The sequence below is a fragment of the Narcine bancroftii genome, chromosome 1 (genome assembly GCF_036971445.1).
Source record: "Narcine bancroftii isolate sNarBan1 chromosome 1, sNarBan1.hap1, whole genome shotgun sequence".
Lineage (NCBI taxonomy): Eukaryota > Metazoa > Chordata > Chondrichthyes > Torpediniformes > Narcinidae > Narcine > Narcine bancroftii.
Window position 1 is genome coordinate 34,979,784 of NC_091469.1, and position 21,806 is coordinate 35,001,589.

At 36.6% G+C, this 21,806-nt stretch overlaps 1 long non-coding RNA gene across 2 annotated transcripts in view; it reads left to right on the forward strand.

Moving 5' to 3' along the window:
• The first annotated feature begins 552 nt into the window (after positions 1 to 552).
• The window catches only part of LOC138765387 (uncharacterized), a 120,234-nt gene continuing 98,980 nt past the window's right edge, over positions 553 to 21,806 (forward strand). For both annotated transcript variants that reach the window (XR_011358558.1, XR_011358557.1), the window contains exons 1-2: positions 553 to 641; positions 20,895 to 20,935. This is a non-coding gene — a long non-coding RNA (uncharacterized lncRNA). The remainder of the gene's footprint in view (positions 642 to 20,894; positions 20,936 to 21,806) is intronic.

Sequence of the window (21,806 nt, forward strand, 5' to 3'; positions counted from 1 at the left end):
CAGCATTTTGTCCATCAGCACCGACAGACTACGGTCCCTAAGCCCATCTAGGTGAAAGAGCCTGGAAGCCCGTTGCTGGGGAGTTGGCCCGAAAGTTCCAAGCAGCAGGTGTACTTGCCCATAGCCGGTGGGTGGTAGATGATGTCGTCCACCCTCGCTGCCGTATCTTGGTCCAGAGAGCTCATGACATGATAGAACATCGTGGTGTCTGAGGAGATGTTGCGGAGTTGAAATTGTGCTTCCGCCTACCTGAACCATGTTCCCGGTCAGTGGGTCCAAAAGGGAGAAAGCTTGATGGAGACGGCATTAACCTCTGCTGAATCCATGGTGTTTTGAGTCCAGAAAAACATCTGGGCTCATCGGGGTCACCACTGTGGCAGTGTGAGCAGTGGAAGAAACACAGGCACCAAGTTAAGGGTCATTAACGACTGTTTTTATTCAAATTCAGCCCGTCCCTTTAAGGGCAGCATGAGCTCAGTCCCTTGGTGTATTGTGACATCATAATCGCTGCCCAGGGTGTGCGCTGGAAGGGCTGCTGGAGTCAGAGAGAAACCTCTGACGATGCTATTTCCCCAAGGCTGCCCCACCACGTGGTGATACAAGTGGGGCCAGTTCACCATGAGGATGTGCACCACCACAAGGTCATATTAATTCAATTAAAATGTTAATATTACCTACGTTTTTATATCTATTTCAAGCAATTCCAGTTTCTTCCCTTGACTCAAAAGTTTCTTCCTTTATTTGGAATAGCAAAACTCTAGAATTTGTAAATTTCATTTTTGGTAGTATGGCCCTACCTAATTTTAGATTTTATTAATTGGCTGTTAATATTCGTTATCTAAATTTGGATTTTTTATTCTTCCATTGTGGACTGATTTAGAATTGAAATCTATACAGCAGTATTCAGGAGCCTCTTTAAATGGAAGAGAGGTAGATAATTTTTTTTAAGGTTAATGAGGACACATCTAATGCAATCTGGTTCCAATTTAGGAATGTTTTAATTTAAAAATCTTTGTCTTATCTAGTCCTGTCTCTAATAATTTTTTTTTAACCATCAATTATTGATTAATCCTTCTCTATGGACAATCAAAGATATTATTTATTTTGCAAATTTATTTAAGGTTGTTTAATATTTTTTGAACAGCTTGCAAGTAAATATAACTTACCAAATATTCATTTTTTTAATATATTTACAGATTAGAAAGTTCTTAAATACAAATGGAAAATCTGTTAATATGGTATATACACCTAATCTAGTTGATAATATTTTTTCAATTCAGAAAGGATTAATTGGAATTATATATGATCGATTATTGAAATTACATCCAGTACTTCATGGTATGATTAAAAAGGTTTGAGGTTTGAAACTTACAAGACCCTTATTGTAAGATCTATGGGACAAAATTCTTTAACTGATAAAGACATCTTCAAAATGTGCCTGTCATTCATTAATCCAATTCAAAATGGTGCATCTTGTTCACATGTCCAAAAATAAAATTGCTTGTATCTTTTCTAATATTAGGCACCTTCAGATGGCCACAAAACCCGACTGTAAAGCCGTACATTATACTCCTGTGCGGCTGTATTGTGGCCATCTGAAGCTGGCAGGAGGTCTACTCACCTAACCCTTCTCCAGAAGGTATAATATCCTGCTTAGAGTATCCTCTGTTGCAGCTGAAAGCAGCTGGGCTGCCAGGGGGTGGGCTGATGACGTCGTAGTGACATCAGCCATCGACTCTTGGTTCGAATAGTGAGTTGGGCGAGCGAGGGGGTGGCACTGGCAGTGGGAGTCAGGCAAGCGGGGGGAGGGCACTGGCAGTGGGATTCAGGCAAGCGGGAGGAGGGCACTGGCAGCGGGATTCAGGCAAGCAGGAGGAGGGCACTGGCAACAGGAGTCAGGCAAGCGGGGGGAGGGCACCGGCAGCGGGAGTCAGGTGAGTGACGGGAGAGGCACCGACAGCATGAGTCGGGCGAGCGGGAGAGGCACTGTCAGTGCGAGTCGGGTGAGCGGGGGGGAGAGAGACCAGCAGTGGGAGTAAAGTCATGCTTAATTTGTTTCAGTCATGTCTTGACATGCTGTAAATAACATCAAGGCAGCGTGGGTGGGACAAGGCCACTGTCTCGAGTAGCCGCCTTTTGCTGCTAGACAGCTATCAGTCAGCTGGCATGTTCAAGTGTCAGAAAGGCATTCACTCCATGGCCACCTAAATGTGCCAGCGATTGCTGGTGCATAATCTTCCTGAAGTGGCTATTAACTCTACCTGTGACAGATGCAAGTCTGATATTGCTACATTGACACATGTTTTGGTCTTGTCCATCCTTAGTATAGACAACACTTTCCTTATTCTAAAATATCCTAATTTCAAAGATCATCTTCCAAAAGCATGAGCAATGATATTCCAAATTTTGTTTTCTCTAATCCAATAATTCAAACTTTGTGACTGCTATTTTGTGTAACTTTAATTCATTGATAAAATGAATAAACATTTTGCATATCTTTACATTAAGACCTTCATAATGATGTATGATAGAGGTAAAAACATATATAAAGAAGCTCAAACTTTAAAGATATACCTAGCAGTATTTAGAGATGCACAGAAAAAATTCTGGTGCTCACACTTCCTTCACATGTTATTGAATAATGAGCAAGCCATTAGTCTGGACAGATATTATGACATTTTACATGGTAGTCACTATGGTCACACTACACAAGAGACAGGTACAAAATTAACTAAGATTTAAAAAAAAACACAAGGTTTTAATCTTTCCACTTAGAAATCCCTTGGAAAGAAATTTATAATATATTTTCAGGTGGATCTATGACCCAATCCCACAACTGCCTTTTGAGGGTTTTTGAACCAGACATAGGGATTTTTCTGTACCTGCACAAAGGGTTGTGGCTCTAGATTGATGGCTGGAAGAGTCATCATATTCAAATGGAAAGACTCTAGATCAGGGGTGTCAAACTCAAATTCACAGAGGGCCAAAATTTAAAAACTTGGACTAAATCGTGGGCCAAACTAAATATTTATTGAAAATTTTCAACAACATCTGCATGTTTTCTCTTCTTTCAACATATGTAATGTTAAACTTTTTTTTATTAAAATAAATGTTTAATAATAGTTTTGGTTAAACTCTTTCCAGAAGAAGCATTAACAAATGAGAAATAAAATATTCAATAAATAATATTTCTCTATAGCCTTTAAGCTCCTTTTAAATGTATTTTTTTTCACAAGCCAACAAGTCAAAAAAAAACAACTTGCTTCAATGACAAATAGGTTTGTCTCCCACCTGTTTTTTCAATGAAAATCCAATCTTTCCAATCTTTCAACTATGAACAGTCCAAAGTTAACCAAAGAAAATATTAATCCAAGCTTAGCTTGCTACACTGTGATTTACTCTGATCCACCTGGGTCTAAACCAGTTACTTGGCATCTCTTCTTAGACGCAAGTTCATCAAACTCTGGGGTCAGAGTTGGCCTCCCTCCTGTCTTGAAAGGTCCTGTTTTCTGTCTTTCGTTTGGCCATTTTTCGTAAGGGGTTTATTACATGTGAGTTGGGCGACAGGTCGCAGATGCTAATGAAAGTAAAGAGAGGAGGTGGGGGAAATTAGCGGGCTGATGGGCCGGCGCCAACGCATTTGCAAAGCATTCTGGGATTTGTAGTATTAGCTGTTCATGTGCTATACTGGTGCAGCAGCCAACGGGCCGGCTCTAATACATATTTTATATGATCTTGCGGGCCAAATATAATTATATCATGGGCCAAATTTGGCCCGCGGGCCTGAGTTTAACATGTGTGCTCTAGATGGTTCTCTCATTATGTCCTGTTTCAGTTTAGAAAAAAAAAAATATCGTGTATTTGATTCATTGGTAAAATTTGATTATACAGATGGTGCTTTTATGTCTTCTTTTCATTTGATGTAAATGTATTTAATGAAATTAGATGTACTCACTCTTTCAGTTGAGATATATTCTTAACTGTTTTTTTTGATTCACTGTATCAAAAGCTACAAAATATATCTAACCCTCAAGATAAGTTGCTCAGATTTTTTTTGGTTAGTTTTTTTTAAAAAGAGTAGTTTAGGTGAGTTTTTCGACATTTTTGTCTTTTCTGTTTTTCACTCATTGCAGTGGATGGGGGAACCAACTTTATACTATTTGAAGTTTTATCTTGAGAGAGAGATATATATATATATATATGTATGTATGTTATAATATATATATATATATATATGTGTGTGTGTGTGTGATATATATATATATATATATATATATGTGATATTGTATTTTCAGTTTTGCTCCCTTTTCATCATTGTGCTGTACTTGTATAAACCAATAAAAAGATTGAAAAAGAAATTGGAGAAGTCGATTTTGATGCTGTTGGGTTGGAGATGAAATATTGTTGTGGATGGCCTCAATTTGTCAATAAATGAGGCCAAGGATAGACATAACATTGAGGCAAATGTGTGTGGAATTAGTGATTGGTCGCTGGGAGGTCCTTGCTGTTGCAGCAATCAGAGCAAAGGGACTCAATGATGTGATCTCCCAGTTTGCATCCTGTCTCTCCAATGTAGATGAGGCCACATATCACCTTGAGTTAATCAACTGAAACTGAAGGCAACATCAGAGGAGCTATTGAGAGAATTACCCGAAGGCATATCAAGAACTGGATTTCAAGAACAATTTGATGGTGTCACTGAGAAAATCGCTTAAACAATTGAAGGCAACACTGCACATGTTCTTTGTGCTGGAGAGTATCTGAACAGAGTCAAATACCATGTTGCTATTGCAAACATTCTCCGGCAAGATGAGGGAGGGATGCATCAGTGGCAATGATGCAGATTTAGTGATCTAGGATTAAAAGCAAATGCATCACACATTAACAGCTTGGCAGTGGAGAGAGAAGAAAGCACCAAGTTCTTCGGAATCCACATAAACAGTGACCTATCGGAAAGGAGTAACAGTGACTGTGTTTCCTGAGAACACTGAAACAAGCAAGGCTACCAGCCACCATCATGTCAACTTATGCAGGAGCTCTATCAAGAGTGTCCTGTCTGGCTGCAGTTGCTGTAGAGAATTTGATCAGAGGTCAATCCCCAGGACTACAAGAACAGCAGAAATGTTGATTGAGGTCTCTGCCCCTAGCCCCCTAACCCCCATCAACATGATCTAACGGGATCATTGTTTGAAGAGTGCGTGCAAAATTATTAAGGATTCCTACCACCCTGCACACAGCATCTTTCACCTACTCCCATCAAGAAAGAGATACAGGAGTATCAGAATCAGCAGTATCAGATTGAGAAAAAGCTTCTTCCCATGGGCAGTGAAACTACTGAACGATTAAATGAATTGCTCACACTAACCCCCCCCCCCCGAAACTCTATTGTATATTAAACAATATTTATTTCTTTTTATATATGCATATTTGATTTGCTTAAATATTACTTATCTCTGTGTATTATGTCTGGTTGTGTGTTTGCATTTTTTTGCACCCAAGACCAGAGAACACTCTTTTGCTAGGATGTACTGTGCAATCAGATGATAAATAAACGTAAACTTTCCATTGTTCAATTGGAGCCGAGTAAGTGATTATAATTTTCCTGATAGAGCAATATAGAAGGAAAAACAGGGTTTAAAGAATCTTATGGAAATAAGTTCTCAGTGAAATGTGAAATGTTTTAAAGAAGACAGACCAGCAATATTAACTCAACACTGATTTACAGCTAATGATCATTTCTTTATTTTGTCAATGGTCAATGTATAAAAAGCCATTTGCACTGAGCATGCTTTCAACATCCATTTTCAGCTATCCAAATACAAAGTACTGCAGCTGCAGTGTTGTAAAATATAATCAGTAAATGTGGAAATACACAACCATTCAGGTGAGCAGAGAGAGAATAAATGTGTATGTTTCAGGTTGATAAACTTTTCAATTGAATTATTTAAATAATGTATAATGGGGGATGAATATAGTCCAGACCTTGCCTGTGCTTCTTTCAAAGTAGTTGAATTAGGATATTGCACATCGACCCAAATCGTGAAATAGAGATTGCACTTAACATAAATCATTACCTCCATTAATACAGGACTTAAGTTGCATTGTACTGGAGCACAATCCAAAACATGTGTGCTTAATCCTCAAAGGAGGAATTCAAGATATTAACCTTCTACCTCAAAGTCAATCTAACTGCCAATTGAGCAACAGCTGATAGCACCACTCAAAGTCCATAAATCTCTCTGAGGCAATTCTAGCTATTATTGATTTCTGGAAGGATATTTACAATTGTGAAAATAAAACCCACAAAGAATTATAACAATCTTGTGAACATTTTGCAAAATCAAATTGTATCTAACTATATTTTAGATAACTATCAACAAAGTGATTCCTCTGAGTCCTTAAATTCTAAAAACCTTCCTCTGAAATCTCTGCCTCAATTATGATTTGGCTAATTGGATTGTCTTGAAGCATCAAACCACTTGAAAAGACATACAGTAATTAAATCTAATTTCTATTCATAATTAGCTAGACGAAAGAAAATTACAATTTAATATACTTGACTGGGCTGCTGAGTAAACTATGGACACAATTTAAATATCTTATATGCAACCATATAAATGGGGTGACACGGTTGGCATAGCAGTTAGTGCAATGCCTTTACAGCGCCAGCGATTGGGACTGAGGTTTGAATCCCATGCTGTCTGTATTTTAAAAAAAATACATGTTCTCCCTGTATCTGCGTGGGTTTTCCCCGGGGCTCTGTTTTTTTCCCACAATTCAAAATGAACCAGGGGTATAGGTCAATTTGGTGTAAACTTGATGACGAGGACTCGTGGCCTGGAAGGGCCTGTTACCATGCTTTATGTCAACATTTTTAAATATTAGAAATTTAATTGCAATGCTTTGCCCATAAAAATAATTCAGGACTCTTCTCAGATTTGTGTGAAGAGCATAGGCACCTTCAAATTAACTGTTAGATGCCAACACTGTGGGAGTACCTTCCCACTGGTTCAAAACAAAGATTGCTTATTGCCTTCTCAAAGGTAATGAAGTGTGACAATAAGTGCCATCTTTGCTAATGCTGCCTTTGTCTCGCGATCAAATTTAAAATAAAGGTTTCAGCTGGCTGGATTCAGTTAAATAATTCGACCACGGTTGCCATGCAGTCTGCTCAGAGTGGACTGTCTCTGGTTTCCTCCCACAGCAGGTGTTTCACATTCAGAAACTGGCATTTGCACAATTCCTACTGTGGTAGCATGTAATTACACCACTAGGTCACCAGGAGTAATTCCGGTGACCTTGTATATAAAGCAGTCCAGAGCTACAGTCTAGCCTTCCAGGTTTCTTCTTGCAGAGAGACAAGACCGCTAAGTGTACATATTAGTTTATTAAAGCTGTCTTATACTCACACTGCTGCTGTGGTTATTGTCAGTACACCTACCACACTAACATTTTTAAGACAGCACCTTCTGTCCAGTTTCAGATGACATGTCCTCTTGCCCTTCTTCTGAGCTGTTTCCATTCTTTCCCTTCCCTGATTGTTTGTTCCCTTTTCCGTATACCCTCACACAGCATCCCACTAATTCTCCCTTGGGTTCCATCCCTCCACCCACATTTCACTTACAGAATTAACCCCCCACCACCACCACCAACCCCCATCACCACTGCTTTCAGTTCTATCTAGTCCAATTTGTCCTTTACCTTCCCTTAATAGCTTCCATTTTCAGCTTCTTCACCTAACAGTTTCAAGCCATGGTTGACTTGCCAATCCATCTACCACTGGTCCAAATTGCTCATACCCAACACAGTATTATGCCCTGCCAGCATTTGGTTCATATCCTTCTAAGCCCCTATGATCCATGCATCCATTCATTTTTGCTTAAACATTTTTACTTGCCTCAAATGCCTCCTCCAGAACCCATTCCATACATTTACCACTAACTGTTTAAAAAGCTTCCCCTCAGGTTCCTGTTAAATCTCTCCCCCTCAGATTAAATCTTTGTCCTCTGGTGACCAATTCCCCTAGCCTCGGCAAAAGCCTCTCTGGATTCACCCAATCCTCTCATGATTTTGTATCTCTCTGAGGACCTACATTCCAAGGAATATAGTGCTTCCCTGCTCAACGTCTCCCGGAATCTTAGGCTCCCGTGTCCTAGCAATATTCTCATAAATCTATGAAAGCCAAGCTTATGCTAATTAAAATGGGAAATTCTGTTTATTGAAGTTGTTTTTGAGGAGACCTACACTCTCCATTTACTGAAATAGTGTACATTACATTGCAAGTTTCACAGACTTTAGTACAAATAACTTGTTTTTCTGTTCTTGGAGTCAATTACAAATAGTTTGATGTAGTCAAATAGGAATTTTATCCAATTGATAGATGACTGTCTATTAATTAAAATGGAGATCGGTTACTTCTGTTAATTGCTTGAAAACATTGAGCATAAAATCTGATTGATCAGAGAAAACACCGCTAAGCCATGAATGTTCTCTTATTCCTGTATCTTATTTAGCAAACACTGTTTTGTCTTTACTCCTTGACATTTCTCAAAATTTGTATCACTTTTCTTATTCACTCATGGGACCAAATTTCATCACCTGATGCAATGAAGCTCAAACTTTCTATTCCACTCTAGATAACTGCACCTGATTAGTTGCTACATCTGATGTTCCTTTTCTGTAAAATGGCACTGACAGCAATTATTTGATATGTCAAAGGAAGTACATTTCATTCTGTCCTGATAAGGTTTCAACTTCAAATTTATTTATCATCCAATTTCACAAGTTCAACTCTCAAAATAATGTTCTCTGGTCCTCTGTACAAAAACATGCAGACTCAACAGACATAACACACATACAGACAAGGGATATAGCTGCAGAACAAATATAGATATATAAAATAAATATGTTTTAATACATAGTGGAGTGTTGGAGGGTATTGTGAGCCAGTTCCTTTGGCTGTTCAGCAGTTTCATTGCTTGTAGGAAATGACCGTTTCTCAACGTGGTGGTAGTGAACTCTGATGCTCCTGTACCTCTTTCCCAATGGGAGTAGCTGAAAGTGATAGGGTTCATCAATGACTTTGTGTGTCCTCTTCAATCAACAATCTCGGTAGAATCCATCGATGGGGGGGAGGGATACACCCAGTGATCCTCTCTGTCGAGCCTGTAGATTGATCTCCAATCCAATTCTCGACAGCAAACATACCACACTGTGATCCAGTCGGCCAGGATGCTCTCAATAAATCTCCCTTAGAAAATCGACAGGATGGTGGCCAGTAGCCTTCCCCACTTCAGTCCAATCAGGAAGTGCAGTTGTTGTACCTTCCTGACAAGTGAGGAGATAGATCACTTTTTAACTGGACTTGAAGGAACTTGGTCCTCAAGACCCCTCCACTACTGAATTATTAATATGTAATGGAGGGTTGTTGTTCCTGATCCCCCTGAAATCCACAATCATCTCTTTTGTCTTTTTCATTTTGAGATGCAGGTTGTTATTCTTGCACTATAATCACATGATCTTCCACCTCTTCTCTGTAGTATGACTCATTGTTACTGCTTATAAGGCCAGCTACTGCTGTGTCATCTGCAACTCTGACGATTGGAGATGGATTTGGTGTTGCAGTTTATTGTGTGGGCTGTGGAGATTATTAATATATGGGAGCTTTAGGGACTGTAAGTTGACTGCTAACTCGAAGCAAGATTGTTCATTGTTGGACAAAGATCATATTCCCAGCTCAAAATCAGAAAGTTGCAGCTTCATCTCAGAGGGTGAAGCAAAAATATCTGGGCTGGCATTCCTGCGCAGTACACCAAAACAGTTGTTGTGGATGATTTGCTGAAACTGATACTCCTGCTCACTCATATAATTGTGAAATATCGATTTTTTTTTTCCCCACTGATGTTTTGAATTTTATATATCCCTAAACAAAATAAAGAATCTGGTTATCAAATTGTTCCTTGAGAGAACTGAATGTCAAAATCTAAGGTACTTTGGATACTTCAAGGTCACGAATAAAACTAATATGGTAAAAAGCATTCTTTCAGCATCCAGCAGTTGTGATTTAAAGTACAAGCTTGATTGAGGGGTGATTTATAGAATTATAATTATAGAATTATAGAATTCTATTATGGCTTTTGTTTGGTGGTGCAGGTTTTATGGTCAAAATCCTTTGACATTTTATCTTGCTAAAATCAACCAAATTATGCCAATCATTTATTGAACAAAGAATTTTCCTCAGTTATGCAGTTTATGTGTAGGAAAGGTAAGGTTTCTGTATATCATGAGGGAAACTGGGGAAGAAACAGTTGGAACCCTATCAGAAATATTGATATTCACTTGAGCTGCAGCCAAGGATCCCATAGACTGGAGGTCAGCTGAAGTTGTTGTCTTATTTAAGAAAGACTGCATGGACAAGCATGGGAACTATTGAACAGTTTAATGTCTGTCATGGGTATGTGACTGGAGTAGATTCAATGAGAAAGGAGCTACACATATTTTGAAAGGCAAACATTGATGAATGGGTGTTGCAACTCTGTTCCTTTATAATCGCCTTGAGAGACTGGAATGTCATTGTTGCTTATGACTCATTCGAAAAAGATCTGTACCAAATTTAAGTTGAATTTTCCACAGTTTATTAAACCTGATATAGGTTACTACATTATTACCACTTTGTTGTACAGTACTAAAACTATGAGTGAATGATTAAATTATACTTAAAATGGTCAATAAAAGTTTTCTGACCATTTCAAATCCTTCAATCTTCGTAGAACAAAAAAAAATCAAAAACTTAACTGCTTTTCTTAAACATGCAGAGAGAGACATTGGCTAATAATACAGTCTATGGAGAGACTCAAAGAATGTAAACAGTATCTACACAAACTTCTTGCAGAATTGGCAATTAACCCTTATAATTCTGGCCCCCAATTATTATATCTAAAAAAATAATAATTACCATTACAAAGTAAAAATCAAACATTGTATATATTGGTTAAATATTCAAAAGAAAGTGGAAGTCAATTATCAAAGCATTCTGCTTCTTGTAAAAGACAGTTTGGTGATTGGATGTTCAGAAAGCCAGATTTATTCTTAATCTGAATTTGACTAGAAGTCCTCTTTTGTTCTGGATGGTGTCAACCTATCTTATCCACAAACCAGGAATTTCATAGATCATTGAATAATACAGCACAGTAGAGGTCCTTTGACCCTCAATGTTGTGGTGACGCATATATTCCTTCCAGGCACCTACAACTTTCTGGATATAAAATTAACCCTGTTTTCTCCCCTAAACTTCCCTCCCTTAATTTTGTACATATGTTCTCAGGTGTTTGCTGGGAAATAGGTGCTGGCTGTCCACCCTATCTATGCTTCTCAATCTTGAAGACCTTTATCAAGTGTCCTCTCATTCTTCTACTCTCCAAAGAGACAAGTCCCAGGTCTGCTAATCTTACCTCATAAGACTTGTTACCCAATCCAGGCAACATCCTGGTAAATCTCCTCTGCACCCTCTCCATAGCTTTCACATCCTTCCAATAATGAGGTGACCAGAACTGAATGCAATACTCCAAGTGTGATCTTATCAGAGACTTGTAAAGTTGCAGTATGACCTCTCTACTCCTGAATTCAATCCCCCTATTATTGAAGCCCAGCATCACAAGGCCTTCTTAACTATCCTATCAACCTGTGCTGTGACCTTGAGGGATGTATGGATTAGAAACCAAATTATCCTCTGTTCATCCACACTTTTAAGTAACTGACCGTTAACCCTGTACTTAGCCTTCTGGTTTGACTTTCTAAAATGCATCACTTCACAATTATCCAAATTGAAATCCATCTGTCACTTATCTGCCCAACTCTGCATCCTATCTATATCTTCTTGTAACCTTTGACAACCTTCAGCACCATCCATAACTCATCCAACCTTCGTGTCATCTGCAAACTTACCACCTTCCGCCTCTTCAACCAGGTCATTTATAAAAAAGAAATTACAGAGTAGGGGTATCAATACAGATATTTATGGCACTCCATTAGTTCCTGACCTCCAAGAAGAATGTTTTCCTTCCACTACTACTACTTGGCCTACTACTACTTGGCCCACAGTGCCAAGCTTCCTCTGATCCTGTGCCTCATGACTTTCTGGATGAGTCTCTCACAAGGGATCTTGACAAATGGCTTGCTAAAATCCATGTAGTCCACATCTAACACCCTACCCTCATCAATGTATTTTGTTGGCCCCACAAAAATCTCAATTAGACTCATGATTCACAACTTTCCCTTCACAAAGTCAAGCTAACTTTTCTTGAGTAAACTGTTACTTATCCAAGTACTCATAGATCCAATCCTTATGAATCCTCTCCATTACTTTGCACATCACTGACAGAAGACACTCCGATCTACAATTCCCAGGATTCTCCCCACTACCTTTTTTTAAAACAAGGGGACTACATTTCCCATTCTCCAATCCTCCGGCACCTCCACTGCAGACAAAGAGAATTCAAAGATCACAACTATCTCTTCTCTCACTTCCCAGCGTAGCCTGGGATATATAGCTTCTGGCCCCAGTGACTTAACAATCTTTAACCTCCTTTAATCTTTAATCCTTAATCTCCACATTGTCCAGCACTTAGGTTTGTTCACTTTTGATCTCACCGTGATCAAGGTCCTTTTCTCTTTGTGGATACAGACGCAAAGTTTTAGTTTTGGACCACCCCAAACTCCTCCACCTCCAGGCACATGTTGCCTCCTTCATCCTTTAGTGGCCTCACCTTCATTCTCATCATCCTTCTGTTCTTCACATAGATGTAGAACACCTCAGAGTTCTCCTTAAGGCCTTCTCATGCCCCCTTTGAGCTCTCCTAAGTCCTTTCTTAAGATTCTTCCTGGTTACCATATACTTCTCATGAGCCCTTCCTGTTCCCTGCTTCCTATATTTAATGTATGTTTCCTTCTTCATCTTGACTAGCCTGAACTGTTTCATTCCCTTTTCCTACCATTTTTTCCTTGTCTCAGTGGGACAAACCTATCTTGAATCCTACACAATGGTTCCTAAATTTCCTCCACATTACTTCTGTGCTTTCACCTTTAAACATCTGTTTCCAATTTGTGTTAGTTCTTGCCTGATCCTTCATAATTAGCCCTTCCCCAGTTAACCCCATTCCCTTTCTGATTGTCTTCATCCTTTTCCATAGCTATGTTAAAGCTAAGGGAATTGTGGTCACTCTCACCAAAATGCACCCCCACTGAGAGGTCTGCCACCTGTCTAGATTAATTCCTCAGAATGAGATAGTGTATGGCCTCCCCTCTAGTTGGCCAGTCCACATAGTGTGTCAGGAATCCTTCTTGTGCACACATGACAAATTCTGCCCCATCCATCCCTCTTACAGTCAGGAAATGCAAGTCAGTATTAGGGAAGTTGAAGTCACCTATATCTACAACCCTGTATTTTCCTCAGAATTCCAAAATCTGCCTGCTTATCTGCTTCTTGATGTCTCAAGAGTTAAATGCATTCCTATAAACCCTTCCTATTTCTGACCCACCCACACCGACTCAGTGGACACTCCATCTGCAGGGTCCTCCCTTTCTATGGTCATGAATCTATCCTTGACCAGTAATATTACTTCCCCTTTCTATGGCTGTGATACTATCTCTGACCAGTAATACTATTCCATCTCCCTCTTCTAACTCCCATCCTATTCTTTATAAATTACCTAAACCCCAGAACTGACATCAGCCAATCTTATTCTTTCTCCAGTCAAGTTTTAGTAATGGCCACAACATTGTAGTTCCATGAACTGATCCACGCTCTAAATTCATCCCCTTTATTCCTAATACTCCTATCATGTTTTGTCCTTCTACCCCAATCTTTGCACTCACATTCTGATTCCCAACCCTCTGCCAAACTAGTTTAAACCCTCCCTAACAGCTCTATAAAACCTGCCTGCCAGGATATTAGTCCCCCTCCAGTTCAGGAACAGCCCATCCTTCTTGAACAGGTCAGACCTTCCCCAGAACAGATCTGAATGATCCACAACTCTGAACCCCTGCCCCAGGCACCAACTTTTTACCAATTCTATTACCTGTTTCTCTTCTATAATTTAAAAACCATCTTTTAAATCTCTGCATCCATGATGTTGCCCTTTTAAAACTATTTGGATAAGAAGTAATGTATTAAATGGATAACTGAATCCATTTGTTCAGATATTATCTAAACAGCATTTGCATTCTAACTTTTGATTTCAGGCTCTTCTGGTAAGATTTTTAATTTATCAAGATTAGAACCCTTAAAGGGTTAGAAGAAATAGAGGCCATGACACCCACATTTCGTTCTTCAAAAAATACTTTTTTTGAATACTTTATTTTAAATTTTAAACCACATTGCCTTCAAATATATTCAAATATAATAATTCATATACAAAAAAAACAATGTGGTATATACAAAATCTTCCCTCCAATCTTTTCACCTCCCTACTACCCTCAACTCCAAAGATAAAAGAAAGAAAGGAGGTAGACCTATCAATAACATAATTAAATGCCATCAGAATTAGCCGAAGTAATTTCAAAACTTTAAATCCATATTACCCAAATAAGGGCTCCACATTTTCCGATTTAAAAAAAAAGATAATTATTATGTAAATTATACATTATCTTTTCCAGTGGAATACATGATCTCAATTCCATATGCCATCATTGAAAACTTAAATCAACCTCATTTTTCCATGTGATCACTATATATTTTCTCGCTACATTCAAGGCTAATCTCAAAAGCGCTATTTGATACCTACTTAATTTCAAATCCAACATTTTAACATTACCTAATAAAAATCATGTTTAAAAAAACGTACATGATTGCTATGAAGCTGGTCATTTGGGGGGGGGGGGGGGGCGTGGCGTGACGGCATAGGAGAAAGAGACGTGGGAGTCATCTCTACCAACGGAGTTTTTTAAAACCCATTTTGAAATGCCATTTTAAATGTGTATTAATGGAACAGCTGGAAATAACTATGAAAAAAACTCGAGCTCAAACAACAGAAATTTTTTTTAAAGCAGTCGGTGAGCTTGAAAGAGTTGCGGCCTACCTCTGACCTAGATCCCGGCGACTCAGGCAATGTCCCCCCTTGCTCACAGTGACGACATCCGGTTACTTCAAGGGTGACTATGGTGCCCGGGCTATGGAGTCCCAGACAAGATGTTGCTGATGCGAAGCAACATTCTTCCGCAGAAGCTGAAGAGTATTTTTGCATGAGCATGGGGGCTGGTGCTTGCTGGTTCAGTGAGTTTGGAGTGGTGGAAGATCATTCTTAGACCGGGGGGGGGGGGGGTGAAGGGGGTGAAGTAAAAAAGTAATGGTGGTGGAAGAAGAGCACCTGGGAGCAAGAGCAGTGGGAGAATTTCAAGAATCAAGTTCAGAAGAAGAATTGCAAATTAGTCAACAAGAAGAAATACAAGGGATACCTGTTGCAGCTCAGGGAGAACATTTCCCTAAACTTAAAAAACTATTTTGAGCAACAATTCCAAACAATGTCTCAGTAGATTTCTTTGGGTTTTAGATCTGTTCATAATAAGCTTTCAAATGTAATGGGAGGACATTGCAACTGTTGAAAGCTGATGTTGCAAAAGTTGTGGATAAAGTACAAGAAAAGATTAAGAAGATGGAAGATAAGTTGAAGAATTGTGTCTGTAATATTGATCAGTGTCAACAGATCATGAATACGTTTGATGATTCTTTTTTCTGGATGGAGGATAGAGAAAAGTGATTTATTGAAGAAAATTGACTCATTGGAGAATCAGCCAGAAGAATAATGTGAAGATAATGGGTTTGCCAGAAGATTTTGAAGGCTTTGAACCAGTAAAAAAAAATTTCAAATATGGATATCTGATGCCTTAGGTTCAGATTTGTTTCCGAATGGATTGGAACTGGGTAGAGCCCAAAGAGCACTTAGAAGAATACCTCTGCCTTGTCAACCACCTCGATCTGTTTTGGTCAGGTATTTATGGTATCAGGATAGAGAATTGGCCATTCAAAATGCACAGCAACATGGAGGCCCACTGATATTTCAGAACAAAAGAGTCCATTTTTATGCAAATCTTAACCAAAAAATTATTAAAAGATGCAAAGATTTTAATTCACCGAAAACAGTCCTCTGACAGAAGGATTACAAATTTGCTTTTAGGTTCCTTGCTGTTTTAAAAGTTTTTTGGGGGGAATATGAATCTCATTTTTTTTTAAATGATGATGGCGATGCATTGATTTTTGCTAATTTTTTGCCCGATCTTAAAAAAGGTTGGTCTTCGTCTTCACAAGACCAAAAATTGAATAGAGTTGTTAAGAAGAATGTTAACAGTGTTCAGAAGGAGAAAAAGAAAATACAGAAAGATCAACTGGAGGAGATGTGGAATAAAAGGAATCAATTGATTCTGAAGAGATCTTGATTGATGATGAACAAATGAATAAAGATTTGGAAGAAGCTCATCAGACCTGAACTTTTTGTTTATATTTTCTTGTTATTTGGGTTTGGGAGAGATGCAGAATGTCACTGTAGCTCAACTGACACCATCACTCACTTAATGATTTAGGCCACTACCCGTGTTGCAAAGGCAGTAGTACTTTTAGTACTTAAGGGGGGAAGGGAGGAGGGTTTTTTTCTATATATTTTGAGTATGTTTTTGTTGTTTTCTTTTATTCTTTTGAGGAGATTTTATAATTTCTATGTGGATGGAGACTCTGCTGTACTCTGCTGGGATCTTTATGTAATTAGATGTCTAATTTAAAAATTGCTACATTAAATGTGAATGGGCTCAATAACCCGATTAAATGTAAGAGAGGGTTAACTTATATTAAGAAACTAAAAGTTGATATTGCATTTTTGAAAGAAACTCATTTAACTGAAATTGAACATCAAAAGTTAAAAAGAGACTGGGTGGGTCATATTTTTTTTTAATTCTAAAGCTCGAGGGGTGGCAATTTTAATTCAGAAAAAAAAATGCCATTTATTTTGGAATCACTATATGAGCCAATAGGGAGAGCTTTGTTGTTAATTGCAAAATTTATTCTGAATCTTGGACTTTGGTGAATATCTTTGAATCAAATGTGGATGATTAGATATTTCTTCAGGATGTTTTACTTAATTTATCATATTCTTATGATCAAATTATGATAAGGGGTGATTTTAATTGTTGTTTGGATCCTTTAGTTGATAAATCTGGTAAAGAGATGCCCAGAACTAATATGGTTAAAACATTATTATTTTTGATGAAGGAATTTAATTTGATTGATATATGGAGGAAATTAAACCTGAAAGAGAGGGACTACTCTTTTTATTCAGTTCAGTACAATACTTATTCTAGAAATCATGTTTTTTTTAAATTATTGGCTCAGTTATTGGATAATGTATTATTGATTGAATATAAATCTAGAACTTTGTCAGATCATTCACTGGTTTTATTGACATATGTAGAAACCATTTTTTCTGTTACTGTATATCATTGGAGGTATAATTCTTTATTATTAAAAAATGAAGAATTTTGTAAATATGATCATGAACAAATACAACAGTTTTTAGATATAAATAGAAATTCTGTCAATAGTAAGATATGCTTTAAAAGCATATTTAAGAGGTCATATTATTAGCTTTATAGTTAAACTTGAAAAGCAATATTTAGTTAAGATTGATATATTAGAGAAATATATACATGTTTTGGAAAAGATTACAGAGGAATCCATTTGATAAAGAGAAAAAAAACTACAATTAGAATCTAAGAAATTGAAATATAATATATTACAAACTTATAGAGTTGAACATTTATTGCAAAGATCTGAACAAATATATTATGATTTTGGGGAAAAGGCACATAAAGTTTTGGCATGGCAATTGAAATCTGAACAAGTAACTGGGACAATAAAGGCAGTTAGAAACAAAATTCAAAAATTTCTTATAAACCCTAAGATATCAATAAGCAGGTTAAGGAAAAAGTAAAATACATTTTTTTAAAAAAAATAAGTTGCATTTACCTATATTAAATTATTGGATTAAGAAACAATTGGAGAAGCCAATAGATTCTAAAGAGATTATGTTAGTTCTTAATGCCAAGTGGTAAATCTCCAGGAGAGGATGGTTGTACAGTGAAATTTTATTAGAAATTTCAAAAATTATTGCTTCCATTGTTTGTTTAAGTTTTACAGCAAGCTAGGGTATATGCAATCTTTACCAGAATCTTTTTCAAAAGCTATTATAACAGTAATTCTTAAAATAAAAGGATCCTTTGAATCCTGGGTCTTATAGGCCAATTTCATTATTAAATATTGATCATAAGCTTTTGTCTAAGATTTTGGGTAATAGGTTAGCACAATACTTACCCAAGTTAATCCATATTGATCAAGCGAGTTTTATTAAGTGTAGATATTCTGCTGATAATGTAATTAAATTAATTAGTTTAATTAATATTTCACAGGAGCAATCCAACTAACCAATGATTTTATCATTAAATGCTGAAAAGGCATTTGATAGGATGAAATTGTCTTTTTTTTATTTAAAGTGTTGGATAAAATTTGGTTTGGACCAATGTTTATAAGTTGGATTAAGGCAATATATAAACAACCAAAAGCTAGAGTTATGACAAATGGGCTTTTATCTGAATCTTTCAATTTAGAGAGATCTATTTGACAGGGTTTCCCTTTGTCACAGAATTATTTGCATTGGTGATTGAAACTTTAGCACAATTAATAAGGCAGGGAAGAGATATAAAGGGTATTAAAACAGGATTTGATGAATTTAAGATTAGTTTATTTGCAGATGATGTGTTGATATATTTAATGGAACCCACAGGAGTCATTGAAAGTTTTACAGGAAAAGATATTAAAATATGGAGAATAAAGTGAATTGGAATAAAAGTGAACTTATGCCATTGTCTGAAACTGATTATTCTGTTTGTTAAGGAACATCACATTTTAAATGGAATGATAAAATTAGATATTTAGGTATTAAAATAGATATATATGTCATTTATATGCTTTAAATTATTTGCCGTTATTTTCTGTAATTAAAGAGGAATTAATTAAATGGAAAGACCTGCAGATAACTTAAGTTGGTAGAGTGAATTGTATAAAAATGAATATATTTCCTAGACTTAAGTATTTTTTTTCAAACTGTTCCTTGTAATATTCCTAATTTTTAAAAAGATTTGAACAGAGTAGTTATGAAACTTTTATGGAAGGGTAAATTAGCAAGAGTTTCTATTTATAAGTTAACATGAAAATATGAATTGGGAGGATTACAAATTCCAAACATTTTTTTTAATTGTTATCAGGCCGCTCAGTTAAAATTTATTAATATAATGTTTTATCTCAATAGTCCTTTGACTTGGGCGGATATAGAATTAAATAGAATTAGTGAGGATAGAAGGGATCAATTTGTTTATAAATGGAATGTTAAATTATTAAGTTCTTATAAGTTGCCAATTTTATCTTATTTGATGGATATTTAGGATGGGATGAATAAAGAAATCTAGATATACTCCTTCATATCAGAATAAACTTTTTTTCCTTTTATGGTTAATAATTACCTTAAGATTTGGGATCAGAAAGGGATTCAAATGATAAATAATTGCTATTTTTTTTTCTTTTTATTAGGGGTTAAGTGGTTTATGTAGGGTAGAGATGGTAGGAGAGGGGGTATTGTTGTAGGGGTGGACAAAATGTTTTTTTATATATATAAACCATTATAAAATTAGGATATATTTCTATTATTGGTGTAACCATAGTTGCTTATATTTTAAATAAAATATTCCAAAAAATGTTGGTCCTTTTATTTCATTTCAAAGAATGAAAGAAAAAAATGAAATATCACTAAGTATCCTTTTTTGTTATTATCAAGTTAGAGCTTTATTATTGGATAATTTTGGACATACTTTAAAGTTACCAAGGCAGTCAAAATTTGACATTCTACTTATGGAAGGTGGAAATAAAAAAAATTGCATCAGAAATGTATTCATTATTACAGAATGAAATGCCTAACCTAGATTAGATAAGTCTAGATTAAAGTGGGAAAAAGATTTGGGAACAACAATTGATCAGAAGGCTTGGAGAAATTTATGTAATGATAGTATGACTAAGATTGTTAATGTGAGATATAAATTGGTTCATTGTAATTTTATAGATCAGCTATATTTAACTCCTGAAAAATTAAAGAGAATGATTCAATAAAGACTAAACTTTCAAAGCTCAGGAAGCCAGATCAGCAGGGATTGTTTAACTGCATTAACATATCTTCGCTGTATTGGATATTTTATCAATTTCCGTGATTCTGTTAGTCACAAGTGTTCGAAACTTTGTGGTTTTTTTGTTGATGTATTTGAATACAGAGGTACTATCAGTCCAATATATGGAGTCTGTTCATTTCACCTGCAACTTTTTTCAACTTTGCATCCATTCTGCTCACAATCATAGCAGTTGTCAACAAGTAATAGGTAACTTACAGTTCCATAACTATCTTTACATGCACATGCAAACTGATGCATTTGAGTAGATGTTACAATTCCTAAAGTTGTGGGTTTAAAGCACCTGTCAATCTTGAAGTCTTCCAGCATACAAAGATCCTGAATCCAAAGCATTTCTTCTTATGCAATGTATTCTGGTATCCCAATCAATCTTTTTCCTACACAAATCTTGCGGGATCTTCTTGGCAGTCAGGACAACTGGTACCAATATTCCTAGATGATCATAAATTGAACTCTGACTGTTGATAGAATCCCTCTTCTTGTGAGACATCAGTCCTTCAAAATGATTTTGAACTTCAAAACATCATACTGAACACACCATTGCACACCTAACACCCTCTCCACAGGAAGGAGGTCTTGGTCAAAGTACAAATTCTTAATTTCTTTCACCTTCTCTCTTTCAGGTATGGAAGCTAATACCTGGCAATTATTATTTGTCCATTTAGTAAGTAAAAATCCTCCTTTGTTGCAGATCACCTTCAACTAATGATAAAGAGCTATTGCTACTTTAACTGTAGACAGTCATCAATATAGAAGTTATTCCTGATGATGCTTATAGTTTGAGAGTTAAAAAGTTCAATATTATCCATAGCAAACTACTTAGGGACAAATTTCGTACAACTTGGTGATGAAGTCACCCCAAATAAATCCCCTATCATTCTGCACTCTAGCATGTTCTGATCGAAATCTCCATCAGGTCACCAAAAGAATCATAACAAGTCACTGTCTTCATTCAGTTCTTTCACATGATGGAACATTGCTTCAATGTCTGCAGTGATGACAAAAGATTCTTTACAGAATCTAGTTAAGATTCCTATTAATGATCTGGTTCAGGTAAAAATTAGGAATTTAGTGAATCTCCCCGAATGTCCACTCCACAATCAAACACCACACAAGTTTTTTTTTGTGTGAATGTAAAACCTCTATGGTGTGGTAAGTACCATTTTTTTGCCATCATTATGTTCCAAAATATTATCTGTACTTTCTCTGCATACCCTTTGGATATAATGTAGACACACATTTGATGTAGTCTGAATGAAAGGAAGAATCTTTTTTGAATCTTCTGTTTAAATTCCATGTGCATTGCTCGATTATACTTCTATTATCAGGCATGCATATTTCCCTTTTCTTCAAAGGTAATGATCATTATCCAGCTTGGCAGATTTTGACACCAATTCCAAGATCTGCTGGTCTTCCTTTGAAGGTTGTTGGTTGTCCCTGGAGCATTCAGGAAAGTTATTTTTTAATATTTTTTTTTAAAAAACATACAAAGCATCACTTTGTTACAAATGATTGATTAAATACATGTTGATCTG